This window comes from Hylaeus anthracinus, unplaced genomic scaffold, assembly GCF_026225885.1.
Source record: "Hylaeus anthracinus isolate JK02 unplaced genomic scaffold, UHH_iyHylAnth1.0_haploid 12001, whole genome shotgun sequence".
Classification (NCBI taxonomy): Eukaryota; Metazoa; Arthropoda; class Insecta; order Hymenoptera; family Colletidae; genus Hylaeus; species Hylaeus anthracinus.
The window spans coordinates 16166083-16186051 of record NW_026534348.1 but is presented as its reverse complement, the minus strand read 5'-3'; the positions used below and the strand labels follow the sequence as shown (position 1 = coordinate 16186051).

Here is a 19969-nt window from a genome sequence, read left to right as displayed (position 1 = left end):
AAGTTTTTTTCACATAATATCTTAATACTTTTAATATGTTAATTTAATTATCTTTCGTGCAGGTTCTCCAGTCTGTAAATCGGAAGGATGTCTGATGTGTCCACTCGTGGTTAACCGGGAAAAGTATGTGATCTTCCTTCAAGGTAAGCGTCCATCGATCAAAAGATAGGAGATTCTAGTTATGATAATTCTAATTGCATAATGAAATACTCTTCCGTTTTAAACGAAACTTCTTAAATATCCGTTTAACCGAAAACACCTCACAAATGGATAACTTCTGACGTGTCACGTTGGTTCAATTCGACATAAGTTATTCAAATAAAATTTCGCTCAGTCTCTATTTAAAGAATAGAAAATCGCGATACAGATTAAGTTGCAGTTAATAAATAATATGCATAGACGGAAAGGCGATCATATTCTTCGAGGGGACTCTGATGAAAGACGAAACATTCTGCCAGCTGAGAATAATCGAGCAATTCTTGGGTACCAATCCCGATCGTTCATAATTTTTAAAACATTAATGCCTCTAGTCTCTTGCTTACGAGAAGATTGCTTTGCTCGTGAATTCTGAGGCGGTCCTGGCGAGGTAAACAGCCGTGGCTTTTCCCAAAATAATTCTTGGTGGTCACTCGCGCTAAAACGCCGCTGTTTACGTGCTTACGCAACGATCCCGCGCCTCGAACAATCGGTTGCTCCCCGAAGGGCCCAATTTGTACCCTAATCGTTCCGTGTAACTCTGAGTTTCACTAATTCTTTTCGATTTGCTTTGCAATAAATACACCCTGATTCCGTCTGAAATGCATAGAGCTTCAAGTGCAACGACTTGAGCTAAGAATAATTTCTTCTCCAGAAAATAAAGTAAAATTCACGCAATAGGTGGTCGAAGCTCCTAACCAGAGGAAACCGGATATATTCGAAGCCGTAAATGATTCAGGCGGTGTTCCAATGGAAGGGCCGACTAACGACCAATCGAATAAAATCTTCTAATGGGGCCGAATACACGGACGGTCTAATTCGGCATTTCCATTCGATTAGAGGACTGTCACATGCCATTCGGGTAGCATTCTATTTCCATTACGACCGGATGGATAGTATTCGCGGCATCGAGCCGCGAATAGAATAGACATCATCGACGGGGAATCGGGATACCTTGAATAAGTTAGAAGGGCTCGTTCTGGCGATCGATAGCCAGCGAGCAGCCACGGGAGAACCGAAACGTAGCCGAAGCGTCAACGGACCGGAGATCCATTTCGTTTACCTCGGAAATATTAGCCACTGGATGCAGCTTCCTTCGTAGTAGTTATAAATGTAATTAAATGAAACTCTTTTATCGTCATAAATTACAAGAAAGTATCCCATGGGTGCTGGTTGAATTTTTCTAAAAATCTCCAACAGGTGTGAAAAGTTAGTTTTTGAGATGTGTCAAAGGCTACTGAGTTTGCTGCGAGCATAGTCACAGTCAACACGTTGATTGCCACGTCGCTCATACATGGGTGACGATGCTTTTCACTGATGAACTAAACAGATTAATTCTGAGAGTTAAGCATCAAAGAAAATAAATTTGAATGAAATTCATAAATTCTGATGATATTACAAAAATAGATACCACGATATATGTTTGGTTGTATAGTTTTTAATCCTAACAGAAATTGTCAAGAATGTTTGTCTGGCAGTTAACGTGTTAAAAGGGCAGATAAGGAAAGGATCTAGCAGGATAAGGATAGGCAATCGGCTCCCAATCCAATTTTCATTGCTATTATGTGCCGTGAGTGACACCTACCAAAAAAATCAGGAATGATGATCGGTTATTTAGCTGACACATGTAAAAGTTTCAGAACGGTCAGAGTCCTGAAACATGGTTAAATAATTAAAAAGAAACAAAAATCCCATGCGTTACGCTCCGTGCAATGGGCTGAAGTTGAATGAGATAATGGTCAGACACACTAGGCGCGTCGTTACGACAGGAACTGCATATTTTCACTACACAGTCTAATAGCTTATAAGAAATAAATCTATCGAGGTTCAATATGTTGACCTTCACGTGACATTTAGTTCGTTTCATATCGCCAGTTTTGTTTCTTTTTAAGTATTTACAACTAAGTTACAATCTATCGAGCGACGCACAGCGCGTGTTTGTAAATAATATTTAGATATCGCTTACGAAATAATAAATAGAATACTTTTAAGGAAAATTGTATGATATCAATTACAAAATTGTTGAAACTGGTTTCCTCCTTGTCGTATGCATAGCTGTAACGATACGCGTAGCGTGTCTGACCATTATCTCATTCTACTTCGGCACATTGCACGGAGCGTAACGCATGGGATTTTTGTTTCTTTTTAATTATTAAACCATGTTCCAGGACTCCGACCGTTCTGAAGTTTGTACACGTGTCAGCTGAATAACCGATCATCATTCCTGATTTTTTTCGTAGGTGTTACACATGGCACCTAATAGCAATGAAAATTGTGGTGTGGACCGATTGCCTATTGCCTTATCTTGCTAGACCCTTTCCTATAGAAAATGAGTCTAGTATTTCTTGCGTACATATTTGATGGTTTACATTTTCAAGTGGAAGCTTCGAGTTCGGCTGAAGACAGCACAGAGCTCTTTCCTGTCCTTAGAGAAACGGGTTTGCCCCTCGAAGTGGAATAGCGAGTAGCCACGCGATTTTTGAACGACTTCTGGGGTCCTCCGGCTATGGCGGGGTTCAGTCGGAGCTCGAGGAAGAAAGAATTTGGCAGACGGCGGTCAGCCTCGTCCCAAATATCGAACCGAGTCGGTGGTCGATAGCGTCGACGGTTTTTCGTTGCCAAAACTCCAGGGACTCCGCGGTCGTCGGAAGCCTTTCCTCTGGCGGGATATTGCGGATGTTTCCTCGTGGAATGGGCGTGGAAACCATGTAGCATAAGCAGACGTATTTTTCTCAGAAAAAGTAAAATAAAATAAAATAAAAACACAGGTCTCGCACACTTGCATGAGTCGCAAACAGGATCGTCGCGTCGAAATGGCGCGATTTTTAATTTGTTCCGCGTTAATCAAGGTCGTTGCTCATCGATACGCCGTGTCGATAATGCTGGATCGACGTATTGGTTCGTCCCGCTACTTTGCCGTTGCATAAACACAGTTAGCAACGGGTCAGGCTAATTAAGCTTAATTACGGTCACCCGATCCCATTAATTAATTCGTCGTCCTCGCACCTGGCCGCGGAGGATACCTATTACGAGTCAGCGAGCTTTCACGGGTTATCCGTTTTAGAATCTTTCGGAAACGCGGGTATCGATTTGCCGTCGAATCGACGAAATGCTTCGCTTGTCGCGAGACTCCTCCGTTATCCGACGATCTGTCATTCCGGTGCAATAAATCTATGCGCGACGCTGAAAAGGTCGGATCGGTTCCATCATGGACAGATGACGACCGGAAAGTTGAGCGAGAAATCCGACGATGGTATTATTGCCTCGAGTGATGCTGGACACGGTCATCGATGATTGATACTAGTTCTTCAAAAGACGAGCCAGTATCGTACCCATAAAGTTCGTACACGAGTATTGATTGTTGATTGTTGTACAACGTGTGGGTACTTTTCATTTCAATTTAATTGTCACACCATGTATGTTTACAAGGATATACGTTATTACTTTATAGAGGGTTTTTTAAAAGAGGGTTTAAGATTTTGGTTTTAATAAGAGTTATACTTTTATTTTAAATGAAAATAGACATAATTATAATTAAAGGTGGAAGATAATGTTGTTTAAGGGACCTTCACGACTAGACGTATTGGGTTGTTCAAAAAGCTCGTGCCAATTTTTAAGAAAAATTCAAAGGCATCTTTGAATATTTTGGCATGGAAAAACGGGGTACTAAGACCTCTGTCAAAATTTTGTCGCGAAGTAAAACGCAAAGAAAATGAGTAGAAACGCGGGAAATATATACATCTTGTCTCCAAAGAGTGTACAAACTAAACAATAAAATTATCGATCACTTTGCTTACTACTCCCCCTAAAAACAAATTTCCCCCAGAACCGAGAATCAACCAACTACCCAATTTTTCAAGGAAAGCGTCACCGTTGCTCGCGTACGCGCTCTTCATCCCTGAAACCAGCCTGGAACTCGTGCAATCCGGGGTTGCGTCGCGTTCAGTCGTCTGGTGAACGACGTGGAGACAAAGCCCGGTGTTCCACCCCAATCGGAGCGCGCATAGCGGTTTCATCGTCGGATCTCGAGATATAGATGCTAGTGGGCGACACTGTAACGCCACAGCGGCGGCGGCCATCGGGTTCTAAAATTGCGAGAAGGGTGGAACACGTGCAAGGGGCTCGCTACTGCTGGGAGAGATACGTCGATACTTCCTACGGCGCATTAGTCGTCCGACATCATCGACTAACTATCCGACGTGCCGGCAAACACAGAGCTGGCTGCTGCTCTGGGAGCTGCGGGCGATCCCGGGATACAACTGCCGTAGAATACGAATTACGGTGCCGGGGGGCCGGGGGGGGGGGGGCGGGGGTAGAACGAGCTACGTGGGCGGGGGTAGCACAGGGATGGCAGAAGAGCCGAAGAAAAGATCGATCAGGCTCCATTGGGTAACATTTATTCGGCGTCCTCGTCGCCGAACGTGCCTCTCGCGCATGATACCGGGCACTCGACACGGTCGTGAATGAATTCGCCACTGGGCCCGGATAAAAGATCGAACGAGGTGGAAGCGAAACCTCAACAGACAGGGGAAACCGGCACCGGCACGGGAGGAACGCGAAATATTGAAAATTATCCGGGTGTGCGTTACACGACGACTGCCACGTCATGCGTAAATGTGTGACATTAATTTTCTGCCCACTCCGGTGGCAGTTCTTTTTTCCGAGGCATTCTATTGTCGATATATGGTGATGGCCATATAAGTAGATGGAAGTTAATGCCATATTGTTGTAAAGAAAAATTGTTTAGTTGGTGGATATCCGCGCATGTTGTCCTTTTAGCCATTGGCTTCAAGCCAATTGTGGGTCCTCCTCGGTTAATATATTCTGTTACACTTTGTTGATAAATGTATAGTTTGAAAATTATAAGTAGAAGCAATGCCGAGTTACTGACTAATATATTTTTCACCGAAACTGAATATGATAAATCTTTTAACCATGCAGAGGAGTCCCGCAGTGCAGGGAACTCTAAGTAATTACTGTCTAAAAAGCTTGCACAGGAATCATTTAAACATCCAGGTGAAAGATTAAACTTCTGCACACACGCGCCATTAGACCCACACAAGCTACCTTATCAACCCCAATGGTTTCCTGACGGATGTCTCGAGTATGTCCTTCGTCCTCACGCCATACACAACCGCAGTTACTCTAGAAATCCAGTCATCCAGCTCTTCCCCAACCTATTCCACTAAATTTGTGCCACGCCGTGCCTCGAAGTACTTTCAGCAACGTTTTGAAACGCGATAAGACAGATGTAGAGGAGATACCGAGTATCTAGACCGACGATAAGAGTGACGTCGTACGTTTCCGTTCGTCATCCTCTCGTTCAGTTCCCCTTCTGAGAGCAGCGATGTTCGATGATTTTTCTTCCTCGTGTAGTTAATTCGAGGCCTGACGGCGATCTAGTAGTCACCTAGTCAGTCGAGCGAGTGCATTTGCTTCGAATTGGCTGCGGTGCAACTGCAGCATCGAAGGGTGAGGCGGAAGGCACGCATATTTCCGAGCGTGACGCACCTTGGACGCTGGGCTTGGCTCACCAGCGCAGAGATATCGGCACGCTGCTTTGTGCACACGCGTGTCTAAAGCGCCGTTCATAGGGAAGCTTCCATCTGTATCGGAGGAAAAAGATACGTGACCTTCTACACGTTGGAAGACTGCTCTGATAGAGCAATAGAGAAATTATTAGAAAAATGCATTGCAACTTAGGAAGACATCGAAAGTACTCCAATTCCACCTACGATCCGACTCCTACTTACAACCACCGAATTTGGTTTCCTCACCATCGATCGTCCCCAGAAATCAACCACTTTACCAATTTCAACCCAAATCCTCGATTCACTGTCTGTTCTCTAAGCGTCACACCCAATGCCGTTGTACCATGGCCTCTATGTGGGTCACGGACTGCCACGCTTAATTTCGCCGAAGATAGGTGTTCTCTGCGAATTCGATTCGTGGAACATGGACCTGCGAGGAACGAAAGAACCGGCCAGACGGCGAGAGAGGTTGGGGATAAGATAAAACGAGAGAGGAAGGAACGGGTGGGACGCGAACCGGCGGATAGAGACTCGGAGCGGACACGCACGACGCGTATAAACGGTGCACGCGAATATGTACGCCTTGGACCATCGTATCGCTTCTGCGTGTGCAGTTGTGCACGCGCGCTGGGGCGAACACACGATTAACCGCCGCTTCGTTTTCTGCAGGGGACTCTTTATACGACCGCGCGCCGCTTTGCTAACTGCCAACCGGTAGAGATGGGATCAAGTTCAATGCGTGCGTCGGGCGAATTCGAGTCAATCGCGTCGACCAAGGCTCGAATAATGATAGCGAAATGGAGCGATAAGGAGGATAGTTTGACGAGGAATCGGAGAAGTTGGGACGGTAGCTGCGGATGGCGGGTCAAATGTGACCCGCCAGAGGAACAGAGTGGATCGTTTCATGACGGATTTTCGTGTTGCACTTTTGCGAATTACTCCAAAATGAATGCAAAAAGAAGAGACATCTATCTGTACATTTATGATATACGCGATAAGGGTGAGACCAGGTGTTTCTATTTGTGAACTCGAGTCACTGAACCTAAGACCCTCGGGTCAAATATGTCCCAGAAGGACGAACTTCCATACCAGATTTTTGTTCTACTACCAGTAATTGTGTACACGGTACAAGCGAACGATCTTTGATAGGTTTCTGCCTAACCTCTTCAGGGTTGACGATCACTGCTCTGTCCCATCACTACCAACCGGTAACGCTAGCTAACCGCTGACCGAAGAAACGAAAGAGACGAAGAAGGAAGCGGACGGAGACGGAGGAGCAGGGCCGTGCTTGAGCACCCTGAGCACCACGAGGCCCGCGACTTTCAAGGGGAATGCACTCGCTCCTTCCACCAACGACCAGCTCGTTTCACGATACGTCGGAACGTTTCTTTTTTCCCCATCGGGGATTCTCGATTCCTTCCAGAACGCGACGTCCCTTGTAGATGCGTTCGAATCGTTCGCTGCAAAAGAAAGAGTCTTCAGCTTTGGAGTCTAGATAGTATATCTAAATACACAGGTGTTTTGGAAGTACACAGTAGGACAGAGGACTGTGGATACATATCCAAACGAATCAGAAATTTAATATTTTTAGGAAGTATTTTTCTGTTTGGTCCTCCTCTGAGACTTATTGAAAAACGGAGCAATATTCTTGACGTTTATGTAAACGAGTGTAAATTCATTCATGAGTGTATTAATATCAGAGAAATAATTCTTTTTTCGGAAATAAAATAATATTCGTTCCGGTCTCGAAACAAAGAAATTATAAATTCGTCCAACGAAGAGCAACTGAAAATACACACTTTTAAAAAATTCATGGAACAATAGTAAAAAATTCAGAAGAAATTTTAAACACGAACGTGCCTGTCAAGCACAATGTGACAACTGCGAAATTCACCCTTTTCTAAAATTCATAATAGTGTCCATGCATCCCTCTTCCATTTCAAAAACGCATATTTTCACTCCACCGACGCGATGTCTACCATAATTTCCTGTCGTTCCAAAGTTTCCTTCTGCCAATCCCAGGTAGATCTCGTCCAAACGGTAGGATCTGACGCAATCATCCGCGCGGCGGTTGGAACGGTCGAATTCTCTAATTTATTCGCGGTATTTCCACGGACGCTTGATATTTTGATACACGCCGGTCGGGGAGCGGCGCTCTCGAGTAGCTGGCGGCAGCGACAAATTAGTGGAACGAATTAAAAATACAGCAGAGGCAGGCAGAGTCGTGTCGGGCGAGCAACGAAGGGGCTCGTTCGTATCGATCCTCCTGGGAGGCAGCGTGAAAATAGTTTTTCCACGTCTCACCGCGAGTGGCAGTTTGACAGAGCGAACGCTCGACTTGCCTCTGATATCGCGCGATGCGAATATTCACGATCCCGTCGTCGTTGTCTGCGCACCTGGAACTTGCACGTAGCTGGACCAGCGGCGACGGAAACGTGTCCAGGGTTCTTTGACCTCTGGAGCTGCATCCGGACGACGTGGCCGATAATGCACCGACACGATCAACGTCGTTAGGTCGCTGATCCCCGTCGCACGAAATATTTCTGATCTCTCGCATTAACCCAAATATTACTCGAGTATTTTTGCTCGATACGCTTAAATCATGCATCGCGCGTAGTTACCTCTTGCGGATACGAAAATAATACGTTTCCATGTGCCGGAGTTAAGATTCTCCCGTGACCCCGTCTGTTTTTTGAAGGTGCAATGATCCAGGCGGAGTGCAGCTGCACTTTTGAAAAATGAAATCTATATATATTCTGTTCATTAAAAGGGAGGAATGGTACTCTGTTTTTCAATATTATTAAATTTAAATTTTGAACTTGAATTGCTAGAGCATGTAAAGTTTTTCTCACCTCTGCTCCACTCGCAGTGTCTCGTCTTTTTATGGGTCGTCTAATGTCTCTTTCCAAAATATTTTCGCACCGCAAATGGGAGATCCCCGTGAGGTTTTCAGTGCTACAAACGAATCGCACATCGGGCGTTTATAATGTTTCGATCCTCCAGAGAAACCTTAGACGAAGAATGGTACCTTCAGTCATATTTCTTTAGAGTCTGGTCGACATTTGCATGGAGAACCTCTCGCGAACGTTAAGATTCTTACTTTGTATCCGACGAGGAATCGACGGACAGTCGTTATGCATAAGTGGTATAAGCGGGAAACGATCGTGGCAGGATAAAAGCGAGTCGACGCCTGACTATCGACTCAAGTTTAACCTTTCCAGTTCTAGCGGAGTTTTTTTTCCCCCAATGACCCGAACCCGACCACTCGATACGCCACTATGTTTAATTGAACTCTGTCGATGCTTTCGAACGTATTAAAAATCGTCTTGCCATATTCGGTTCGAGCGTGTCCGTGTTATCCTACACACGTATCTAGCGTATAGGTATCGAGTATCGAGTTTTCCCAGCGTGGGACGCGATTTGTTGTTCCAACAAGATTTTCGAGCAATTTTGCCCGCTGGTGTACTCCGTCAGGTGTCCCAGGAAATATTGGACGTTCCAAAATGTCAATTTTTAGTTTAATTGCAGGATATTAGTCCCGTGGATATATTTAGTAATGTACGAGTAGGACAATCTATTATGTCGAGTCTGGTTATTTCCACGTTGTTTCAAATTTTCTTAAAAAGTATCCAATAATATACGAACGTATCTTCAAAATGTAAAATATGTGTTCAATTCTAAAAGTCCAAAAGAACATACTTTGGGTGGTTGATAAATGCTCAGGAAGCAAGATGTGATCGATGTAGACGACATTCTCAGGGCTACCCTAATGTTTGGACAATTTTCGCCCCCGTGGGACATGTGTGCATCGGGTGCAACGGAGCGCATCGGTACAGCGTGTTTCCTCGACGATGCGTGGCCAGTTGACACAGTTCGAGCACGCTCTATGGCGTTTCCACGGTATTTTTATGCAATCGTTGTTTATGCAGTTGCGAACCACCGACCCGATAGCTTAATAATCGACGGCCAGACCGCGTCAAGAATCGTTTCGCTGCGTTGGATCTAATTGCGCTTAATAACTATATCTCGGAGTGTCGGATTGACCCCTCGACCCGTGACTTTCCTGTACGCCGACTTATTTTATTATTTATCGACGCGACGAGAGTAACGCATATTTCTTTGTGCCTCGTCGTGCATTCGACTTGTGAGACACTGAAGTCGAGGCTGGACATTGCAGGCAGTATTCTATTTGAATATGAAATCCAGAGGAAGGTAATCGATTAGGGAGTGATTTACCGTGTTAACTACATGGACATTGTGTTGTTTATAGCTTGAAGAAATCAGGAGGTTACGTTGAGTCCCGTCTAAGAGGGTTGTGCCATATTATTCATTGAGACTATCCTTAAACACAGGATTCTTATTAATCCCTGTTTTGTTCAACACCTCAGGAGTACCCCACCAGAAGATCATGAAACATGCTATGGTACATACACGAGCAATCCGAGCCATAAAATTTTGTTTAAATCTTGAAAAGGATTGTGGAGATATTGACACAGTAATCTAGGAATATCCGCAACCGCACAGCCAGTTTTGTTCCAAATGGAGTCCCCTCGTTTAAGGGTTGATTCCGCACGACCACAGCGACGGTAGCGGCCGTCGAACGGATAAACGAGCTTCCAGAGGAAAGTGGCCAGACTCCTGGCAGATTGAATTCCCATATCGAGGCGCGTTAAGAATCGTTTCTGGCGTATCCGACTGGTATAGGTATCGATCGCTGTGCCGGCCTCCAATTTCATGACGATACGAAAGCCAGATACTGTGCGCGGCGTAGAGAATACGCTCGTTCCGGTGGACGTGCTCAAAACGGCGTTTAGAAGCCTTAAACCCCACCCGGATCGAGTTTGTCGAACATCGGTTGTTTTTGTTCGCCGTTGCACGCTGAAACCCCCGTTCACGCGCACAGAGGCCTGTGAAGGGCATAGTCGCATACAGAGAGGCCACCAGTGGCGCATCCATTTAAGGGGTGCGAGTATAAAGGGATTGCACTCCCTCGCTAGAAATATCAATTTCCTAACTGTTTTTATTGTTGAGTTGTTACAAATTCGACCCAGATTCTTGTGGATTCTTACTCAAATTTCCAACTACTCACATTTTTAGAATTTTCCCTCCAAAACGCTCACGTAAATACAAAAAAAGAGAAAGAAAATGTTACGTTAACCATTCTCATTCGTGTATCGAGTTGGAAGTACTTCCCTCTCAGTCTTCCCTAACAAAGAAGTTATCTCGCCAAGTGTTGAGGGATTACGGTGACTTCTCAAAGTGAAATTTTCGCTGCACCCCACTTGTTAAATTTCTGGGTGCGCCACTGAGACGCACAGTCACAGAGAGACCGAGGACGACCGATCCTACGTGTCTCGGCCGGTGGCAGGACCCTCATCGCGGTCGTCAGCAACCCGGGAGAGGTTGGGAGACGGCAAAGGGGTTGGGGTTGTAGGGGAGGGGGGCAACGACAATGCCCGTCCCACCCCGGTTTCTGGTATCGATCTGTCGCAACGAAAGTCGAGATACCGGCCTGAAAGTATCAGCTGGACGGATAAGCCTGAATTATATTCCCGTTCCTCTGTCTCTCCCGTTTTGTCCCGTTCGTGCGTGGCCCTAGTGCGCGAGGAAACGCGACGCTGCGAACCAATGCGACTCGAGAGAGCTCGATCGACGCGCCGCCGCTGGATCGGTTTCCCGAAGGAATCACCGCTGATGAAACTCGATTCCCTCCAAAAATGGGTAATTATGGACGTTTTTTGCTTATTTATTTTACGAAACTCTACGAATCATAGTAGATCATGAGTAACAGAGCACAGAGCAGCGCCATTTCTGCGCGACTTCGATCGAAATCACCGAAAGCATCATCGAAACCATTGAAACGTAATCACTCGACGCTGAGACAGCGAGCAAAGCCGACAGCTGCGATTTTGTATGGCGTAGGTCGTTATGGAATCGACTTTCGCAGACAAACCGTGTCCCCGAGCGTCCCCTTGTGCCGGTGATTCTTAATCGCTATGCCGTGCCACACCGGCGCGAAGAACGTTTGGCAACGCATACGAGGAATTGTACTTTCTATACCTACTCTTTTAAAAGAGTATCGTGATTCAACAAAGCAGTAAATGTGAAACGGTCTCTGTTGATTATAATTAGTGAGGTTTAAATTATCCGTTTCCTTCTCTTTAAATTGCATCTCGAGCTCCGAAATAACGAAGAATGTTCATGTCATTGTGTTGCGAGCTTGAAAAGGTTAAGATCCAGTGGGTATGTAGCTGAACACGCGTGTTCCTTACTCGTGCGCCCACGTCGCGATGGATAAATATGATACAGGTTCGATCTTTGATTCGCCCGTGGCGGTTGGCATTTCTGTATCCGTCGCGCGGGCTTCTTTGCGCAAAGATGTGCGATTAATGCACACATCCTGTGACATTTCGAGTTCTGGTTTCCACAGGAAAGTTCAGTAGCTCCGCTTTATCACGACTGGTCTTGCGCAAGAGCTGCTTCGATTCGCGTCGAACCCATTTTCGAGGTGTAATTATTTTACGACAGTGGGTCATATTTTGAAATCAATTTTTCAGGTCAAAATATGATACCTACACTGAACTTAACGATGCACCACATTATGCGAAGCGATTTCCGTCTTTAGAATATTATGAATTAAAATGTATCACAAAGCTTGCAATATTCATATCTGCATCACATTTCGTATGAATTTCCTGGTAGTTTTCCGTTTTATTTTCCAATTCAAGATTACTCTGGTACTTGACAGGTACACGAAACGAAATGGGTATCTATCATTCTAACCTTCCGCTGGAGCAATCAATTGGCGAACGTAAAAATACCTAAAAATGAATTTCTCCCACGGGCTTGACGTGATTTAACCGTGTCGTTGAAGTTTCTGTGGAAGATCCAGCCTGAAATCCACGCAAACCGTGCCACGCGAACTCTAGCAGCATTCAGAGCCAAAAGTTTCGGCATTAGTTTGGCCAACTTCATATTATGTACCGTACATAGGGTAACAACTTCGCGAGCGGGGCCGCTTAGGAAACCAACAGTTCTCAAAGAAATTGCAAGAAAATAAAGCGCCGCGTCGCGAAAGTCTCTCCTTTCCATTTTCATTCACTCTCTCTTTTACAAAGTCAAGCCGACTTGTTTTTTTTTCCAGTCGTGCAGAGTTTATCGTACTCTTGCGATCGAGCATGCGATAAGTCAGCGAAAAAAATTGAAATAAAATCAACGTTCATCTAATTGTTCAAAAAATGTCCAGTAAAGTCCTCGTTATAAATAATACATAATAAAGTCGCGATATTCGACGCGGTGGGAAAACAATTGCACCTCGGGTGTAATACGATCGCGAAGAAATGATTCATTTCACGCGAGTTTTCGAATTCGCGTTAGACTTCCACCGGTGTATATCCACGTTAATCCTGACTTCGCATTATCGGCGTCCGTTATCGAGAAAAACAACTCTGAAAACTGTCGAGTGTGCGCGCACTTGATTACTCCCTTCGCTGCTGGAGTAATCAGTGGCAGGGAGAAGCACCTATGCGCTGAACTCGTTTCACGATTCATTCGCGATACCTATTAAAAACAAATAATGATCACAGTCCGAACCTAGATAAATAAATGCACCATTTCGACCAAGAAATTACCTCTTAAAGACCAAACACGAAGCTCTGCTTCGAATGAATCGAGCTACTCCAATTGCTGTAAAAATCTTCTAGCGTTACTTTTCCAGTTCTGAGCGCTCCAAGTGAGTTCCGCGATCGATAACGGTTTGCAACTCTATCCAGCTAGCTGCATCCGGCGGTTGGGTCCCTAAAATATCAAAGAATTCCTCGCTGCGGTGGAACGTACTCCCTGGCGGATCGCGTTTCAACGTTATAACACCTTATATTTTATTAATACACCCGCGGCCGGTGGGTAGAGGGCGCGATGGGTTTTACTGGGTCGCGAGCGGTTGGTTGGAAGTCGTTCCACATGCACTACGGGCCTTGAGCACGGGTCTCGAGTTTTCAGGGATCGGGAGAGGCCGAGTCTTTGTCTTCCGGCTGGGAACGGATTCCACTCGACATCCATATAATCGGCTGAACATATTTCAAGCGGCGTGACGCAATCGGTTACCCAGGCTGGGGATCGATCGGAGACGAAATCCCGAGCGTTCTCGAATCGCGGATATACGTTCGTCGACTGGAAATCTCGACGCCCTGACAAGGAATTAAACCGACGTCCTCGAGCCTAGGATACGTCCACGATTTAGTTTCCAATCGGATGGCATCCATAGGAAGATATATTTTATTCGTTTATATATTCGTTCAATAGAGCAGAAATCTTCAGGTAGTGATTATATTAAATGAAAATAATATGTAATTCATATTTCAGAATATTTGTGGTGATCCATTTATTAAATCCATTCCGTTTGTTCACCGTGGAAATCCCTACATTAGATGAAATTATTTAAAGCGAAGGGGGTCTAGTTTGAAGTTCCAAAAGTAAAAGTGACATTTTTCATTTTTATTTTTATTCAGAAAATTATCAGTGCACCAACCCCTGGCAAACTTCTTCACTTCTTTTTCAATTCTTTTTCAAAACGAACCGTGAATTTGTCGAACCGAGTCTCGCCGTAGGGAATGACGAAAACAGGAGGCGAAAGGAGCTGTCAGTGGTTCGCAAATTACTTTATAATTAAATTAATGACGCGTGGAGCCGTGGCCCGCCATCGCGTTATCCGATTGCGACGGATTTCCGCGTAGCTCGCGAATTTCGTTTTCAGCGGGTAATCCGATACGAAAAATCACGCAAATTAATAATAATGAAGTTACGAAGGGACCCGGTGGCGAACCCGGGGCCACGGAATTAAAACGTATCGTCGGGGAACGCAATTCCGTCGGTGCAGAATTTCGCCCGTTCGACATCGTCAAAACAGAAACGAACGCAAACAAAAGGATGAAAAACATATTTGTGTTTCTGCGCGGTAGGGTTGAACGCTGACGTGGAAATCTGAACGGGAAACTGCCTGCGAGAAATCACCGTATATTCCGTATTAACGAATAAAAATAACGGTCGCAGCGCGAAAATATGTTTATCGACGTTTATCAGTTATACAAATACCAGTTTTTTGTTATTCCAGGCGCGTATAAGATGACGCCGAAGATAAAAGTCCTCATCGGCGATCGATGCGCGTTGCAACGGTTTTTGCGTGATCTTTAGGAGCGGGATCGATCGATCGTTGGCTCGCTCGAAAAATCTGGGACGCTCGTTCACGGCAGACAGAAGAGTGGAACCGTGGCACAAAGGCGGAGAGAGGATGGCGAAAGACTTCGTTGTCGAGGGGGGTTGGAGACGGAGGCAAAGTCGGCCTGATTTATAGGCAATACCGTTCAGGCGTTTTCACTGCGTAACTTCCGCCGGTTTCGTTCCATCTTGACACGCTGGAAGCGGAATTTCCGGCCTTTAATCGAGTGCCTGGCCGATTCTTCGCGCCGCTTCGTATCTGCCCCTTCGCTGTTAAAGTGGCGGCTATCGAGATCTTGGACTCTGAAATTGAAAAGCAGTTCCTTCTTCGAGAGATAAAATAAAATTCGTGCATCGTGGTGTATCGTGATCTTTTTCCTTATGGTCTGGAGATGGTCACCGTGATTGGGTGGGACAGGTGAGGTTTGAGAGACACTGATGCCAATCGAGACAGCAGGACAGAAACTCGTCAAGGATGTCCGTTTGGCATACAGTCCAAGGAGTGTCGATGAAGAATAGCCGAGAAAAACGATACGACGGAAAAGTAACGGCGCAAGGTCTGCGCGTGGCGGCTCCGATCGTTCTGCGATGAAGCGAAATGTGGGCCGTGCGACTCTGAGAACTGGAACGTGTGCGTACAGGTGCGAAACCTCGCGGCGTTAAATCCTCGGGCAGCGTACACGGGTTTTCCTTTGAATCCGCCTCGTTTTAATCGATCCGTTGGATTTCAAGCGTCGACGGCTTCGCCATCTTTAGCAACGTTCGCTCGAATCCCATCCAATAAGTATTTTTAATTGCCGACCAGATGATATAGCGGCGCGCTCGCAAACTGGTCTTTCCTTGGCTTCGACATATGCGACGGTGTGTCGTGTCTCCGCGAGAGACACCTGCCACTATTCGATGAAATTTTCATCGCCAACGGAATCTATTTAAATTAAAATTTCGCGTTATTTTTGTCTCCGTTCCGAGATCTTCTCTGGGAAGGATTCGGCTAGGAATTTTGGGACGGTAATAGAAACGAGATTAGGGATGTATTTTGGTAATGTAAAATACCATTGATCCGTTGCTTGATAAACCAATGGGAATTGTGTTTTATTTCCATCGGAATTCAAAGTGTATTAACAGTTTCCGATTATTTTGGACTTCCGATGAATTCTAAAATCTTTACTCAGAACATCTGTCTTTAAATAGAGGCAATAATAAATATCGAAGTTCAGCAAACGAGACTATTTCGTCGATACTCGAACATTCGACTACGAAATTCAGATCGAGGATCGTTCGTGCTAAAACGCGAGAAAATCTTCACGCAGGCATCGATTTTATTTTTTTTACTCGCTTTCTCGAACTTCCGTGGGAAACTTGAACGAAGGAGGTGGCACGGGGCGTCGAAGGAGGCTGTGCATCGCGGCGGGAGGTTGTTGTGTTTCGCGAAAATTGTCGATTAAAACTTTGAGGTCGGCCATTAGCCTTCACCCACATTGCTCAATCGCGAGAGCTGGGGACGATTACGCCAAGACGTGTCCGATTACCACCGCGACGCACAAAGAGGTGTTGCTCGTGGAACTAATTCATGCTTATTACCGTGATTGCCTAAGTACCCTCGATAATATCGTATTCTTGGGAGGCGATGCCACGCAGCCATTTAACGATCCGTGATTGATGCAGTTAATCAATTGGATCGTGCAGAAAAGTAATGCATCTCACACTGAGAACTTTGTCGATTTTACTTAGAAATTGGTAATGTCCTTTTTTATGGACAGGTACTGTTCGTATAAAGGTGTACTATAGGTGGTGGTATCATTGATAAGAAGCTCACTTCAGGATAAAAAGCTGAGAGAGCAGATTGGAGATGCTTCTTCCTTAAAAAATTAATTTTGAAATTTTTGTGGTCGATACTCAAGTGTCTCGAACATCCAAAATGAAATGGTTGAAATGCTTTGGCTACTATTTGTCTTCCAGGTTCAAAGGTCCCCCCAAAGAATGCTCCAAAAAGCAAATATCGTCGAGGGTGGAGTAAACGAAAAAATCGTTCCAATCCAACGGGTGGGAACGGGAGGTTCGACCGCGGGGAGTTAACCTTGGCAACGAAAAAAAGTAGGTTCACGAAATGAAGGAAAATCGAGCCGACAAACGCCGAATCGAGGCTCGAAAAGCCACTCTCGAGGAAGACACTGACCCAGATACCCGTGTACATGGGGAAGGTCGTGTGTAAACACACACGTACACGCACCAGACCTATATACTCGTATGTACGCTCTCGGATGAATAACGTACCTCGACGAGCACGAGTGTACGTACAGAATGCACACACAGACGTCGGGTGCGCGTGCGTGCCGCACCCACACAATAGCCAGACACATAAAATAGAGGGTTATGTATTTTCTTCGGTCTCTCGCTCACGAGAGCCAGCCCATTTGCTTGCCTCTTACCTGCATGTGTTCGTGCGATTCCATTTACGTGGGGGAAAGCATGTGTGGGTGGTTCCGTGTGAGCTTCGCACACATACGCGTCTCTTTCCCTAGTGATTTCCGTGTGTGCATGCTGTATCCTCGTGGAATGCGATGTTGTAGCGACGGCTTCAAGATTTGTTCACGTTCGGGGGTGGTGAACATTTTATTCGAGTAAGGGGTAACGAATAAAAGCTCAGGAAGGTCAATGCACTTCCAGGTGTGCAGAAACAAGCAGGGAAAGTGATTTTAACGTAGACATGGCGCTTGGAGGTTGTTGCAGTTAGCGTCCTCGAGACTTCCGAGAAATCCTGGTTCTTCGGGACTTTCGAATCACTGCTTTACGAGGTTCTCGAAACTTTCGAGTTTCGGAACTTTCGATACGATTTTGCCAAGATCTTCAAACACCCTTACCCTCGCCCATTTGGGCATTATTCGGCGATATTTAAACACTCGTTGTAACGCATCGAAAAGTTCAAAGCTTCAAAGTTTCTCGGTTCAATTTTTAAACGATTACTATTGTTGGATATTTATATTCAAATAAATATATAGGCAACAGAGTAATGTTCCACTGCGTATTTATTATGGATAAAAAAACAAAACAAGGTAAATATAAGGTTAAGTATGTACAACGATGTGAGGTTGCCAGTAACACGGTCAGCTAGGCAACCTCTTGGTTTGCAAGCGCGGATAGAACTGCCTGTCGCACAAAATTCGAAGCTATTCCTCAGGTCGTCTTCGATACCCAGGTAGTCGACAACGTCGACGAGTGCCCTGATTGTGCGAACACGGTTTATGACGCTAGGCCTAAATTGCCGTGTTAGGCTCACGTACCGAGTGCGTACAGTATTCAAAGGAAGCAAAAATACCTAGCAACCCCAATAAAGCCCGAGTTCGGCGACGAACTCGGTGTCGCATCTGGCTGTGGGGTTTTTCCTACAGTATTCAAAATACTAGTTGATTTTAGCTAAAATCCAACAACTATTTAATAATCCTCGAACTTGAAAAGTTTTCTACAAACAGTGTAAGAATTACATATAGCTTTGTAAAAGTGTCAACAATCGCCGTTTTCCCATGATTGTTCACCAACCCTCGGCTTCTCGATTCCTTTCGAAGACGCCATCGCAACCTTCCCGCCATTTCACGTGGCGGGAAATTGGGCGAAAGCTCGCAGCGTAGGCTCAAGTGGCCATCGCTAGGTGAGTTACATGGTCGCAGGTACCACGTGCGCGGGCGCGGGCGCGGGCGCACGTGTGCGCATTTACATACGGTCCTTTAATAGGCGCACGTGCGCGACGGTGTGCGTAAGTAGGCCTTTACGTTTATGAATGGAATTGTAGTAGTGACGGCCGCTTGCACGTACGTGCGTAAAGTTATATTGATGACTCAGCCTCTGTCTCTCGTTACACTCGCGCCATATATTACGGCTCGCCTCTACCAGGGAACGTTGAACCACTCTGACCCACTCCATCGGGTCCCCTATCCCCACCACTCCGACTGGTGCATCTTTGTTTCCTTCACTCTGAAGCAAGTTAATTTTTTTCCCCCTTTCTTTCTTGGTTTTTCTTCTCGCAAAGCTTTATAAACCATCCGTCCGACAGTATGCGAGCTTGACGCGGGATTGCTCGCTCGTCTGTCAAAGGAACTCACAGATCAACCTTGAAGCGTTGTACTGTATGCAAAAGTTTATCATAACTAAAATTGTCAAACTCGAACGTTCATTTAAACAAATCCGAAAACAGCGAAACGATGACATAACGACCCAATAATTTCATGTATAGAGCATCATATTTCAATTTTATTAGATTCCCTGACATCGAGTACGAAAACTTAACGATTTCGCGTGGAACGACCCAAGGGATATAAAACTGTACCGAGCATTATTTTTATCGAATGTATAATTTATATATTACCCTTCCTGAAACGTTGCCCCAAAGTCAGTCGAATGTCGAGTAATAATTCTGCTTTATTATATTCCATGTTTCAAATTCAAAATCATTAGGAAACGTTACAGAAAAAGCGTCGAATTAGAAAAAACGAACTATATTTGTTACTTACCAATGATTCGGTTCCAGTAGCTGCAGTCCCAATGGTTTTAAACGCGCTTCGTTTAATTTTTTTTAAACAACAGTTGGGGACAATTTGCGATGCGCATTTCCAAGCTGTGTAAACAAAAAAATAGGGCTCGCCAAGCAAAGAATTAACGCACCAACAACTTCAGTCACACAGATACATTCAGCGCGTTTACATTGCGCGCGGAAACGAACCACTTTCGTTCATCCTCGGCGACATATCTGCGCCACGCATTATCGTATTTTTCGCGTAACACGTTCATACAGCAGCGGCGCACCGATTCGAATTTGCATTTTGTATGAATAATGCATACGCCTCTAACAGTAACAAATGCCTCGAATTACCGTAACAAACGGACGGGACTAGATAACTAATACCAATAACAATTAATCAGTTTCCCGCTCGGGTTAATTCGATATCTGTGCGAATCTAGTCTCTTCGTACAGTTTATTTTTTCTTACAGTTGTTCAAGTTTTTTAAATTAAATTGACACTTTGTGCTTGTAGTGGC

The 19969-nt window shown here is 45.1% G+C and overlaps 1 protein-coding gene across 12 annotated transcripts in view; it reads left to right on the top strand.

Annotated features, from left to right (window-relative positions):
• The window catches only part of LOC128890555 (bromodomain adjacent to zinc finger domain protein 2B-like), a 166545-nt gene that overhangs the window by 83490 nt on the left and 63086 nt on the right, over positions 1–19969 (top strand). For all 12 annotated transcript variants that reach the window (XM_054149129.1, XM_054149137.1, XM_054149133.1 and 9 more), the window contains one exon: positions 63–143. The gene's annotated coding sequence lies outside the window, so the exon portion shown is untranslated. The remainder of the gene's footprint in view (positions 1–62; positions 144–19969) is intronic.